General features: G+C 39.7%; 1 protein-coding gene across 10 annotated transcripts in view; it reads right to left on the reverse strand.

The window, feature by feature from the left end:
• LOC5565055 (synaptosomal-associated protein 25) overlaps window positions 1–14,331 on the reverse strand; it is a 69,012-nt gene extending 54,681 nt beyond the window's left edge. For 3 of the 10 annotated variants that reach the window (XR_002501286.1, XM_021849808.1, XM_021849820.1), the window contains exon 1: window positions 14,099–14,327. The gene's annotated coding sequence lies outside the window, so the exon portion shown is untranslated. Of the gene's footprint in view, window positions 1–14,098 lie in introns of all 10 variants that reach the window. The other 7 variants (XM_021849825.1, XM_021849830.1, XM_021849848.1 and 4 more) reach the window with 5 other exon arrangements.
• Between the last annotated feature and the right edge of the window lie 864 nt (window positions 14,332–15,195).

Consider the following 15,195-nt stretch of genomic DNA (forward strand, 5'->3'; position numbering starts at 1 on the left):
CTTAACTTTACCGGAAGCATTACCGAGCGCTCAGCGGTTTATATTTTGGTAAAAAAATTACCGGAGTCGGTGATATTTTCTAAGTGTGTAGATGCAAATTTGTTGCTGAAATTCAAGAATTTCTATTCGTGGAACAGGTAGATTTGAGGTTAGGAAATCGCCACTGGCGGAACAGTATGGTCATACGTGGCATTATAGGCCACCCTTCATTTGTGCTTAAAAACCCGATTTAGGTCCCGATAACCTTAGAACCTCATAAAGTATGCTTCAACTAGCCACCTCTGTGAGAACCGTGCAAAAATCTCATTTTATACTTCATATATTCATGAAAATTTGAAATCATTGTGCTACGACGAAAATCTTATAAGATTTTGGATGTAAAAAATAAGCTTTGCATAAAGTTTTGTCTATTGTTTTCATTTTTTTCACAGCTGTTCGTTCTTTCACTATCGGAAACGATTCTTCTCATATTACCCCGAAGAGGGGACATTTTCGCCCGTACAGTGTAAAATCATACACAAAATAAAATGCACACAAGAAAATTCTAAAGAACATTTTTTACAAATTACAACTGTGCTATGAGAGGATATATTTCGAACTACAAATTAACCTTATGGAACGATTAAATTGTATTGTGTTTCTATGCTTTTCAAGACATTTTGCTTAGGTGGACCATACTGCCCTATCAACCCTATACTATTGGTAATCTTTTGTCTAGGAGAGTAGAATTTTCTTTACACCTATTTTTTTGTATAAAAAATATATTATTGAATTTTTACTTTTATTTCTACCAGAGGCGTCCCGTGAGGAATTTGATTACCTGTGCACTGACTCGCACAAACCGTTTATTTTGAATTATGAATACGAATTTTTCAATTAATTTTTTAAAATGTATTTCAGCTTGAAATGTAATTTCTTATTATTAACACCTTAAAATGTAATTTCCAATACTGTATGCAATCTTGAAGTGTCTGGAAGCTATTATATTTGTTGCTTATTGGACGTATTTTTTGTTTGTTTTCTTCGTTTCAATCACTAGTTGTAAGTTTTAAGAATTTTGGATGATTCCAATATACAATGTTTAGGGAAAAGGAAAATTTTCAAAATTTCGCTGATACCAAGGCGATGAAAGAAAAATTTTGCGTATTAATCGCGGTCCCATTGATAATATTTGACATAAAAATGTATATTTACAGTAAAAATGACCTTTATATGCATAAATTTCAATCATTTTTCGTATTTTACGAACTGAGATAATAAGTTTAATATCATATTATCAACTTTAAAGCAAGAACGATTAGCACATTTTTTATATGAAACTCGGCTTACAAATAAATAAACCATTCTTATGAGCAAAAATCTGAACTTTTCTGAGATTATCATATAAACCTTCAGAATTCAACTATTTACGCGTTATTTTCCAAGTTTCGCCATGAAGGATAAATTCCGTGGATTTCGTGGCTTTTGCGAAATTCCGAATCTCCATTATTTCTAACGTTGTTATCTATATAAATAAAAATGGAGTGGTGTTTGTATGTCACGAAATAACTTGAGAACAGGACATCCGATTTGCAAAACTTTTTCACTGTTGTCTTCTTGAAGGTCTTCGACGTGTTCGTGTGACGAAAAAGTTTAGGGAAGTTATCGGAAAATTTGGTAAAACGGGGGAGTACTAATATGTCATTTTGTATAGGAGATACCATGACATTTTCAACGGCCTACTTGATGACTTGATGGCAATACGAAGTTTGCCGGGACCACTAGTTCTATATAATAATTCTTATTACAGTCATCCCTCCATGAGTCGATGTTCCATTACTCGATATCGACTCATGGAACCATACTTAAAACATAAATTCATGGTTACTATGATGGTCCCTTCCAACAGCATTCCATAGAATAGCTGTTCCATGACTCGATATTTCCATGAGACGATGGTCCCTTCAATATCGACTCATGAAGGTTTGACTGTATTTACAGCTTTTCAATTGTATCACGATATCTTAGCTTTTTGACGATGTCCAGCGCTGGTACATCTCTTTGTATACTGTTGTGGACACATCAAAGCTTTCAAGTGAAATGATGACTGACTGTTGAACGCTGAAACCCCATTTTTCGCCCACCGCAATTTTCAGTTGTCGGTCTGTTGAGCAAGAAAAACTATATTCACACATAGTTTATAAATCAATTCAAAGCCACATGAATTTTGTGTATTTAATAAGATAAAACATAATCAATTTGGCCAATATGTTTATAACATCTAGTATTGGTTCCAATCAATATTGCGCCTACTATCGCGCGACACCTGGAAGCTCCATGCAACATACGTACACACAAAGCATGTATGGCGTTGACGCTTTCTCTTCCAACAGCAGACGTCGTGACGCCAGTTTCGCGCGCTTTCTCAATTCTTGCAAACATCGTTGCCAACCTTCCAGATTTGTCTGGAATATTCCAGATTTTTGAGGCCCCATTTTACAAAAATCTGGAAGATCCAGATAAAATTTGAAACGAATTTGTAAGGTTTTGTAAATAATTTGTAGGGTTCTCCATATACAAGATAAGCGATCCAGACTTTTCCAGATAAATTTTCAAAATCTTCCAGATTTTTGAAAAGTTGACTTGGCATCCCTGCTTGCAAACCAATGCGAGCGTCATGGACAATTTCTCTCTCGTGTGCACAAATTGGAGTGAACCAGATTTTACCTATACAACGGCACTGTTGCTCTAGAAATGGCAATACAAATGCACATTCCTGCTGTGTCCATACACGCTATTTTCATGCACAAGAAAGAGTGCACGGCTGAAATGAACATTCTCTGCAATACGATGGAGACGCATGGCAGTTTGTCTTGTTTGCTTCGCTGTTTTCGCTTGCTGGTTGAGCAAGACCATGGGGGGGGAGAATCAAACGGTTTTTTCACTGAGGGCGATGGATCAGTTGAAGGTGAAGAAATCAAACAACATTTTCAAGCAACTACACATTATGAATGTTGGAAGTATTGAGAATTATATGAAATCTTTGACTGTGCAGTGCACCAAGTGCACCTTAGGACGAGACGCCACTGATTTCTACAAAAAATACTAGTTTTATTGAAAATCTGAGGTCTGGGGGTTAGCATCGCTTTTTGTCCCGAACCCCGGGACAAGAAAAATGGCCGGGGAATGGACACTCTATTCCTCCGACTTGCTTATATGTCAATTTGAAACTGAGTAAAACTTAAAGTTAAATTTCAAAGGATATTTGTAGCGAAAAAATAAACTTTTATATCGTCAAACATTTCAAATACATCACAAATTTCAGGAAGTATATAAACTTTCGATGAAGTATCCATATTATCAGAGATCAAGGGGGTATCCATTTCGCCCCGTGTGTTCACTATGCCCCTAATCCCCCTACTTGGTAACTTAAGCCTTTGGTTTTTAATTAATCATAAGACTACATATGATTTAATTAACTCTGCCAATTCTGAAACGTAAATCGAGATCATCATGGAAAAAGGGACAAAAAAGAGTTTGGCAGTATGAGACTTTTTGTTCATGCCTGTCAAACAATGATCATCCAGAAACCTAGAAAAAATATGTTGGATCAATAATCTCGTCAAATATTTTTCAAAAAATTTCAAGGGGTCAATTCGATGCTCTGGAACTGTCAACCCCCAACCCTATCTCTATTTACTCCAATGTGAACGATGTTATAAAATTGCATTGATCGCTGTTGTTCGATTTTTGACGGGTGTACAAATATGGAATGAACCAATTTTAGACCCAAATTCAATACTTTCACATTATTGCAAAGAAGTAAATGGAAACAGTTTCTGTCAAATATTACATGATGACTAGACTGGCCCAGCTCAGTATGGGGGAAAAAAAGTTGTATGATTCCATGGGGCACCCCCCAGGATTATTTTTTGGGGTTAGAGGAAGCCTTTCTGAAAAATTCAGCTCATTTGGTCGTTCCATGAGCTGGCGCATTTGAATTGAAGTTAATATGGGATTTTCAGCTCAAACATATGAGCAACAGCACATCATCTACTGTTTGAAGAATATTGTAGAAGATTGTACCACGATCAAAATTAATAAAATTGGTGTTTTAATTATCTGAAGTATATCATGCAATACTGCTTGTATTTCTTCAACATAGCTTGGAGGTAACCACTAAGCGCATGACGCTGGGCGAGCTGAGGCACATGTCGCATGCATATAAGTGACTGTACGGGAGTGCTGATCTAAGCCTAACTTTTAACAACTGAAAAAGTAATGAAAATGAGATTAATTCCAGATACAACCTTCTGCAATTATGTTCATTTGGGTATTAACTAGTGTATTTGTCATTCTGGGCTTATTTGAACGCGAACAATTAGTGTTCCGTATACAAACAGTGACAAAGGGTCAATTTTCAATATATTTGAGAAGAATATCCCATACAAACTTCATAACGATTGCGCTAGCTAGTGGAGCTGAGTTGAAATTTTGAGAGAGCGTTTTTCTTACCCTAAGGCTCATATCTACACGGGAAAAACTTCTGTGGTAATAATTACTATTGTAGCTGACTACGCCCATTCTTGAAACTACCATGGAATTTTAGACCAATTTACTATGTTCACGGTACATCCCACCATATAACTGGTACATTTGACAGAAATAATTTACAACAATCTGATTTCGACTACAAACATGGTAAAATCAAGCGCATTTCTGGTCTGCTGAAAATTGCCGGTGCGAGCGCTTAAGTTAACCCCCTAAAATAGTAGTTCTTACCGCACAATTTTTTTGCGTGTAGGGGGTGCCCCGTTAAGTTTTACAACTTTTTTTTTAAGGGCCAGTCTAATGATGACCTTCATTATAATATTGATAACGTATACAGGTATATTGATATTAAGTCACTGTATGTATTTGTTAGGTCTAATCAATAATTATGTTAATTAATTGAAAATTAGTGCCCATTATCTGGGGGTAGAAATCAATATAAAATCAATAATCGCATAAGTGTCCTTTATTTAAGAACCTGACATTTCCTCAAAGCAAGAATACAAAAAAAAGTAATACTGTGTTCTTACAAAGACGTACTAACAAAACAAAGGCGTTGAGTGTTATAAAACTGCATGAGTTCTATAATTTGATTAATGCATGCACATTAAAAATCAGTTTGACTTTTAGGCTCTCAGCGTAAAATTTGACAACATTTAGTAAGTTCTGAAGTGCTCTTTTAATTTATGGTTCTGATATAGCAAAGCATCTAATAACGAATGATTGACTATGTTATAAAAATACCTTATGAAATCAACGAAAATTTACAGGATTCTGCTATGAAACATCAAGAGCCTGATATGAATCTTCGGGTGCTTGTGAAGAATCTATAGGAACACGCTAGGGCACTGAAGCATCTTGCTATTTAAATTCTCAGTATCTCGCTAGGTATTGAAAGCAATCCTAAGCTAGGTATTGAAAAATCCTAAGCAATCGCTGCGAAATTGCTGAAAATTTCTCTGGAACCCGAAGATCTCTGGAAGATCGTAAGAGTTTATTAGGAATCAACATATTTCGGAAATAAATCCCAATAACTAATTATACATTCTCAGGAGCTTGCAAGGAACCCCCTAGTATTCGAAAAAATATGCAGACATTCTCAAAAATCCGTTGAAAATTGAAAACCTCTCAAACTTAATAATTATTTCATGAGACCCGTATCCTTGATTAAAAATCTTGTAAGAATGTTGGATCGTCTCCTAAAATCTAACATCTTACAGAATCCCACTGTACGACAAGTTTATCTTTGTGTTTCTTGATATTCACTATGTATTTTGTTTTACGTACTTCCAAGGAATGCCTCAGCGGATAAAGCATTCCGTACATAATGAACTTTACTAGGGCAAACGCTCCCTTAGTGGAGGTAGCTCCAATAAAGGAGGTAGTGTCTTTTGGCCTGTTTCGCGCTAATAAATGATTATGTGATATTTTTCTTTTATGTACGATGCGAAAATGATGCAAGTAATCGAATAATATTCATGAAATTTAACCGTAAAACTATTTAAAACAATTATTTTGCTTAAAATTGTTGCTCCTTTGCACCTATAGTGTTGCATACTGATGGGTACTGACCCATAGTGGAAGGTCCCATAAGAAATCAATGGATTGCGCCACTAAAGGAATCATTCTTAAAACATACCTCCACTAAAAGAACAGTGTTCCTATTATTGGTGCAAGGCTAATTGCAGGGAAATTTCAAATGAATTTTTATACATTTGAATGATAGAAGGATTTGAGATCTATTTTATTTTATCATCATCATGTTTTAGCAGTTTTCTCTTAGGTGCACCACTAATGGTACACTTGCCCTATAGCACATTGAACTCGTCGAATGCATTATAAGATAACATGACGAAACCACATGCTTATTAGTCATCATAAAAAGTACTGAATTCCACACATCACAATATGATCTCACACAATCCGTATAATTGCACTTCCGCCACCGACGAGCCTCCTCCTCAAGCCCAAGCTGGAATAGCTTAAGCACAAAGAATTTGGCGTTTTTCACCACATGCTGGCCTAATGACCCTGAATGAGGCCTTGCGCTCGCATCGGAAGAATGGGAAATCCTGTTCATCCTTCTCTTTTCGGTACTCCTACGACTTTTGACTGTGTTGGTGTGCGCGTGTCCGTATAGGTGTGTATTGCAATAAGAACAATCCGAAGGACCACTTTTCTGCAATTTCAAACTGCCGCACTGTCTCTCATCTTCGGTCTGGAACTGGAACCACTTTTTCCCGACATCTTCTCTCTCTCTCTCTCCTTCTCCAGCGCCGTTTTTCTATCTTCACTAGGGTGTCCCAAAATTTCACTTTGTCAACTCTGATAATTGAGGTTTAGAGGATGTCCAGTTGGGATTTATGTAAAATTCCAATTTTCGTTACTAATATCTAATAAAAATCTATATCAGCAAATTTTCGTGATTCCCTTTTCTATATTTATGCAGATCTTTCTTGGTCCAAATCATTTGAAACTTCTAAAATTTTTAATATGGGAAGAGCACCAATTTCGACCCATTCATACGATTGTAGCCTACTTTGTATGAAAATCCGAAAATTGGTACAGAATTCTTGTAGGTCAAAAATTACGGCTTTTCCCCTACATTTTATTAAACAAAAACAAACAAACAAAAGTGAGTATAAAACTTAACGTTTAAGAATCAGTCAACGTAGTTATCGTAATAATTTATACTTCAAAAGCTGTTTATTTGTTCAAAACTAAAATATATTCGATGAAAATGTATTCATTGTGTTTCGGTTTTGTTTACGAATAGAATACAATGCTCACATTTTTTTAAACTACGATCAAAAACGACTCGACTGGAGTCACTGTCGACCTAAAATTTCGCTCGACTTGGCTCTGTCACTCGAGTTTATCGACAGTTGTCACTCTATGTGACTGAATTATTATGGGAGTCGACGGGTGACATCTGAAATATGCAAGCTTACATTGATCGACAATGACTACGAACGAGTCACGTGAAATCGTTCGAATTACAAAATAGACCCCTTAATGCGTTTATGAGTTATTCAAGAATTTCTGAATTAAAGTTTATAAATGTGATCCAATTTCACACATTAGTTTCCACTCGAACCAAGAGAAATCAGGTGGTGCAAGTTTTGACATACAATTGGTCAGTGTTCAGATTCTTAGAGGACAAAGAAAACCCTTCTGGTTTGATTGAGAGTAAGGGAAGATTCATAAATGACGTAGCATTTTAGAGGGGAGGGAGAGTCTACGATTTTGTGATGAACCATGTGTTATTTATGGACGCTGCCTAAACTGAATTCATTTTGCAATGGGACTCTGCAAAGAAATCAGTCTCACTCTTTCAACCAGTAAACGTCAAAACACTATACAATATCAAAACAGTGCAGAGCACAATTCAAATTCTTATAGACTACTGTGATTGGTTTTACAACTACCGAGTTGCTTCGATCTCCATCACTCTTCCTCAAGCTCGCATCTGCCTTCGCATCTTACCCATCTTCACGCGCTTCAAAAGTTTGATCAAACCATCGCCCACCATTGTGTCGCTAGGACAATAGCGAAGGTCCATCACACCATTGTTCACCTGCTCCTTCATGTAGGTAGTTGAAACGGGTATCGATGTTTTGTACGTTTGCTATCACCAGTGGATTTTGCACTGCTATTAATAATATAGCTCTGCTTGTCCTCGTTGATGACTATGTACTGGAGCAGGAATATTATCGTCAACGTCCTTAAGCAGTTCGATCAACCACATCAGCGGCTTTCTTCAGAAAGTGTCACGGTCAAAGAAAGTGTGACGCATGGTTGTTTGCGGGCTGCTCTGCTGACTGATCCTCCAAGGCAAGAGATGAAACCGATGTTTCATTTCTGGTTTGCTTTGTAGCCGGCAATGTCTGCATCGAAGTACGATTCTGAAGAACCTAGTTTCAGACTCAAATTTGCTGTTGAGCTCAATTACTGGAACGTCCGCTTTGCTTCGGTTAAAGTCTGCTTCCGTTGGTCGACTCACTTCGCGACCAAGAATTGAAGCACCGATTGCAATGTCCGGTCTCGTGTTCACCGCAATGTACAGAAGATGGTGTGCATGTGGGTACCCGGGATCTTCTAATGGATCCGAGTGGAGAGAGTGCTTTGCATTAGTTTGCCCATATCGTCCCGCAACTTTATCGTAATTTTGCTGATTCAGGAAAAACTTACCATCTAATAGTGTCATTCGGATTCCCATATAATACTTCAAACCTCCAAGACACGTCATGGTAAACTGTCTGCAAGATACTTCCGAACTCGTTTGTACTCCGGCTTGCTTGAGACCATATAAGCTTTTCCGTACCTAGCAAGCAACCCTCGCCTTCGGCCTCATCTTTTGGTCGATTCATGTGAATGGTCTCCTTCAGCTCACCATGTAAATATGCCGACTTCACATCAAAGTGCTTTATATGGTTACGGCGACCGCAAACACTCAGCAGTGTGCGAAACGTAGTTTACTTGGCGACTGGCGCAAAAACCTCATCGTAGTTGGTTCCATACTGTTGACTAAAGCCCTGCGCTTCAAGTTTGGCTTTATAACGAACCACGTTGCCGCTCTCGTCCATCTTCTTCTTGAATATTCATTTGCAGCCAATAGCGTTTGGCGGCAAATGAACTACCTCCCATGTGGAATTTTCTTCATGCGACAGCAACTCTTCCGCTAAAGCTTGCTTCCACATATCGCGCTCGGACTCGGCCATTATTCCCTCAATGCGGGGCTCTTCTGCTTACTGCGTTATTGTGCTCTGCAAGATAAATCCACGTAATGCGATTATCTGAAAATGTCGATATATCGTCGCAGTGATAATGAAAATCACCAAATGATTCAGTTTTAGTAAACTTGAAACATTTGCGTCCTTGAAGAATGAAAAAATCCAAGCCTACTTGAATTTTGACGTTGCGATTGAATTGCGCGCATATCTTCTGCGCGTTACCGCCGCCGCTGGATGTGGATTTAAAAAGAGCGCCGCAATACTATTTGAACGGTATCACACTACCGCATGGGTGTTTTCTTTTTGTGGTACGCTATATGTCAGATTCGAAAGCAACGTCCGTCACTGTCGGATGTGCCGGTGTATCTTCTAAAAATGTCTCTTCATTGTCATCGTCGTAGCTGGTTTTCAACCCACGAAAATCGGACTCGTCCAATTCGTCATCACTAGTACTCACATTGGCTGGAAGAACGGGTGCTTCAGATTACGGTGCCAACAATTTAATCACACTTCCCTGCTGGGATTCGGCGGCCCGAACCTCTTCCACTGACAGGAAGTTGCAGTCACGACTGATGGTTAGCTTGTCGTTGCTTGGTTCCATGAATGTGTACGCCTGGTGCAGCATGGATTATTTATTTTTATTTACTTGATGTTACATCAATTAGTTTGATAATACCTCGTTAACGATGTTATGCTAATTTACTCGGTCCATGGCTGTGTCCCTCAAACTTTGGTTTTGGCCCACGCTCTCCAGATCTTGTTGTACCTGATCAAGCCACCTCGCTCGCTGTGCTCCTCGTCTTCTTGTACCAACCGGATTCGACGCGAATACCATCTTTGCAGGGTTGTTGTCTGGTAGTTTTGCAACATGCCCTGCCCAACGCACCCTTCCAGCTTTCGTCACCTTCTGAATACTAGGTTTGCCGTAGAACCTAGCGAGCTCGTGGTTCATTCTCCGCCGCCGCACACCATTCTCCTGCACACCGCCAAAGATGACCATCTTTGCACCATCTAAGCACTCTTCGTTCGAACACTCCAAGTGCTTGCAGGTCCTCTTCCAGCATGGCCACCGGTCTTATTAGCGTTTTGTACATGGTGCATTTGGTGCGAGGGTGAATCTTTCTCGATCGCAGCTTTTTCTGGAGCCCATAATAGTCACGACTTCCACTGATGATGCGCCTCCGTATTTCACGACTAGCGTTGTTATCAATCGTTAACAAGAATCCGAGGTAGACGAAATCATCAACCACCTCAAAACTATCCTCGTCTATCGTAACACTGCTTCCTAGGCGGGCTCTGTCGCGTTTGGTTCCGCCTATCAGCATGCCGACTTTTGTCTTTTTGTTTCTATAGCTCTATGCGGTGGTTGCTATCATAAGCCGCTTTAAGATGAAAATGAATCGAAGCCAAACTTCGATTTTTCAAGAGCACGAATCTGGAGAACCAAACATCCATTTAAGCTGAAAATTTAATCGATTGGTTACTGGCTGGTGGTGAACAATCGAGTAAGTTTTCAGCTCAAACGGATGGTCGGTTCTCCAGATTCGTGCTCTTGAAAAATCGAAATTTGGCTTCGATTCATCTTCACCTTAAAATCGATGAACAGGTGATGTGTTGGGACTTAATATTCACGGCATTTCTAGAGGATTTGCCGTACAGTGAAGATTTGGCCCGTCATCAAGCGACCAGCTTGAAACCAGCTTGATAACTTCCCATAAACTCATTTGCTATTGGTGATAGACGACGTAGATAATCTGGGATAGTACTTTGTAGGCGGCATTCAGGATAGTGATCGCACGATAGTTTTCACATTCCAGTTTGTCGCCCTTCTTGTAGATGGGGCATGTGACCCCTTGCTTTCACTACTCCGGCAGCTGTTCCGTTTTCCAGATCCTGACAATCAGCCGTTGCAGACAGGCGGCCAACCTATCCGAGCCCATTTTGATGAATTCAGCTCCAGTACCATCCTTACCAGCTACCTTGTTATTATTCAGCTGGTTTATGGCATCCTTAACTTCCCTCAATCCGGGAACAGGTTGGTTTCCTTCATCCGCCGTGCTGACGTAGTCACTTCCTCCGCTGTCGTGACCCTCTGCGCCTGTGTTCTCCGTGCCATTCAGGTGTTCACCGTAGTGCTGCTTCCACCTTTCAATCACCTCACATCCGTCCGTCAAGATGCTTCCGTCCTTATCCCTACACATTTCAGATCACGGCACAAAGCCTTTTCGGGAGCTTTAAGCTTATCGTAGAACATTCGCGTTTCTTGTGAACGATGCTCTATTTCTTCACATTCCACTTTTTCCAGGCGGCGCTTTTTGCCCCGGAATAGGCGAATTTGCTGCTTACTTTTCCTTTTATATTGCTCCACGTTTTGTTCCTTCTCCTCTAAAACCTGCCTGCATTCTTCGTCGAACCAATCGTAACATGTCCTTTTTTCCACGTACCCGACGATGCTCTCGGCTGCGTTGTTGATGGCTGCTTTTATGTTGGTCGGTCGTTGGTTGGTTTAACGTGGTCGATTTGTGATTCCGTCTGCTGTGATGATTTCCAGGTGTACCGATACGGGAGGCAGTGCTGGAAGTAGGTGCTACGAATGGCCATGTTCTTGGAGGCTATCAGTCGTAGGCCATTCTCGTTCGTCAGCCGGTGGGCGCTGAACTTTCCAATCGTTGGTCTGAACTCTTCCTCCTGGCTGCATGGAGTAACCGACGTATAACGGCTTAAGTGATTTAGCCTCTAAATACCCTTTTTTCTCCTCAGGGATTCAAACATACGCCGGCGTTGTATTTGACTGGGCTACTTTCATGCAATATAGCCCTCCGGATACGGACGATCCTGCAATCACCTTCTTGTTTTTCAGTATGCGGAATCTGTTGATGTCGAAAACAACCAAGGCTCCGAATAAAACCAACTTCTTCATCGAAACCAGGTGCGATTTGTATTCCGGTATCAACAGCACTTCTTTGAGGGTTGCTTTTAATGGCTGACCCTCCGGAGAAAGTAATATTAACAGGAACGATCCGATGCTTTCCGCTTTTGTCGTAGTGCCATCGACCAAAATTACCTCCTGCTTGCAACTTCCGTCAAGCACCAGGAAATTGATTTCCTCGCCAGTCACGGATTAACTTCATCGCCCACCGATTCCGCCCCGGTGATGTGGTGCCAAAGGTCTTCTCGGGTGAGTAGGGTTTCCACACGCTGTAGTTTCCTCCGTTGAGTTTCTGGATTCCCCATCGCTCCATCATGAAAATTTTCACCTTTTCCGCAGGCTGTCTATACGACTTCTTTAACAACAGCGCATAACCTTTTAGAGGGGAAAAAACCCCGACTAGTTTGATTAATAATGTAGAGCAAACTAAAATTATTTTACAATTCATATTCTTACTACTGTGATTTATTTTTGCTATCACCGAGTTGCTTCAATCTCCATCGAAGATAAACTGATCAAGTCTGTTTGATGATTTCACGTGTATAGTATATAATAAAAGTTTCGTTGCCTTATGAAGTTACCAAAAGGTTCATTCATTGGTCAACTCGGTCATATTTCATTGAACATGTTTCTAAATTCTGTTGTAATGTTCTAATCTCAAATAATCATGGCCTTCAATGCTGTTGTAAACTTTTTACTTGTGTGATTTTTTGAAAGTACCAGAATATTCTACATATAGTCACCAACATTTTTTTTTAATTTATTGTTGTCTTTCGAAATGACAGTTGTAGTATTCTAAAATTTCAATAAACTGCTAATAGTGTTCTAAAAATGTGTGATACCGTACACCCCCGCTAATTGAACGGTACCTCATGCAAACCATCGGGGTTCATTTTTAATTTGAACTTCTAGTCAACACGATCAACAGAAAAGCGTACTTCTGGTTACCCTTTTGGCTGTTTTGTTTTGATTCTGCGTTCCATTTCACAGCGTTCCATTTCACTTTACTCCGTTCCATGAGCTGAATGACGTTTGAACCATTTTTAATCTGAACGATGTGCAAATTAGCGGGGTACAAATTAAAAAGTGTTCAGATTAAATGTGGTCAAACCAACGGGGGTACCCGGTAGTGTTTAGTGAAACATTTCAAAGCGTTACTGACAGGCAGACCATGAATTACTCAAAAGCGCATAAATTAGTGGTATGTCTTCAACAAAGTTTTTCCTCGTAAAATTTCCCCTCTAGCCACAGCTAAATATGCTAGTGTGAAATACGATACTTACTTTTGATTATTTTGAATAGAAATGTACTAAAAATACCGTTAACTCTCCCTTACATAAGACATAAAAAATAAACATAAAGGAGTATCACGAAATTGTGCTGATTTAGAAATTTTTGATTAATATAAGTCTCAAAAATTGGGCTTTTTTTAATAATCTCAACGGGTCAACATCTAATCGTTTGTTCTACCAATTCTCCCAAAAACAAAAGTTTGTTTGTAACACCCTCAACTACCATTCTTTGGAGGTTGAGCTCTCGAGTTTTCTGACAAAGTGAAATTTTTGTGACACCCTAATCTTCACACAGAAAGGGCGTAGCAGGAGCGAAAAAAATATCGTCTCGGCACAAATTCAACGCAAATTTTCACCATTTTCACCGGAGATAACCGATTATCCCTAAGAATTCACTGATTACCATCACCAAGCCCATTCCAAACTCGGGTATTTGATACGGAACACCAACGACGAAATTCCTCCGTTGCCGAAAAAGCCATTAGAGAAAAAATTTTGCCAATCGATTTCTCGCTGCTGACAATGCACCAAAGGAAAGCACTTTTTTCCAAAGCCCTATTTTCCTGGCAGGGAATCTTTTAAACTAAAAACTACCATCCGCCAGCGGGAATTACCTTTCCAATTAGTATGTTTTAACGCTTCAACAACGAAAATAGGCTCCAAGAAACCGGAATGGAACAGAATTTTTTCTTCCTTCGCAGGGAAAAACTACTTTTTCTCCAATCAGAGAGAAGGCGCACACGCAGAATTACCACGGCAACACAAGCAATCAATCGCGTCGGAGTTCTTCTCGTTGACTGGCTGGATGATTCGTCTCTGCGCTTTTTGGGATTTGGTTTGCGGGCTTGGGCACGGGTTGCTTTGCTGTTGCGGATTTTCTCTCCGATGGAGTCGTGGTGAGACGTGAGTGATTGGCAACTGTCAAGCTGATCTCGCATGCATTCACCAAGAATGGGTCCAGGGTCGCAGTCAGGCGTCAAGGTTTGTGTGAAAAGTGGGAAGCAAATAGCACTCAGGCAGGAATGATAAGTTTATATATATTTTGAACCTGAAAAGTAATAGCCCATCCTGTTGCGTGGGAAATTTCTTGCCAGAAATGCTAAAACAAAATCAGTTTTCTTTGTTTATAGTATTTACAATCGACTGGAGAAGTACGATTGCCGATGACAACAGTCAGTTCGCGGTTACGTACCTGCTAAATCTATTGAACGAGGCAGCTGGCAACATCAAGGAATAAAGTGCGCTGGGTGAGCATTATTTTTGGGCGTTGTGCACTCCAAGGAGGAAGAGAGTTTGACCTGAGGGAGAGAAGTCAGCTGACTTAGATTACGAGCTCCCAGAAGTCAAGGCAACCTGTCACACAACTGTCACTGGAAAACCGCACATTTGAAGGGCAGAGCGTCAAAACCTGTCAAAATTCAAGTAAACGTCATTAAAATTTCTAGGCGTTTTCCGATGATTTTACATTTTCAAAAGGTGAATACCTAAATATAGTTGTGTTTTGGCAAACTACCATGGATTGTTTATATTGATATCCTTTATTAAGCCTGATTTGCTGCTGAACAGGAATCGCTAAAAAATATTCTCGTCGATTCCTTGCAGAAATTTTCTACAGCGATTCCCGTTTGAACTGACAACTCTTTTCAACTGCGTACTACACAAGGGGGTGGTCAAAATAATCTTGATTAGATTAATCCAGATATTTGAAGTT

The sequence above is a fragment of the Aedes aegypti genome, chromosome 1, assembly GCF_002204515.2.
Source record: "Aedes aegypti strain LVP_AGWG chromosome 1, AaegL5.0 Primary Assembly, whole genome shotgun sequence".
NCBI lineage: Eukaryota > Metazoa > Arthropoda > Insecta > Diptera > Culicidae > Aedes > Aedes aegypti.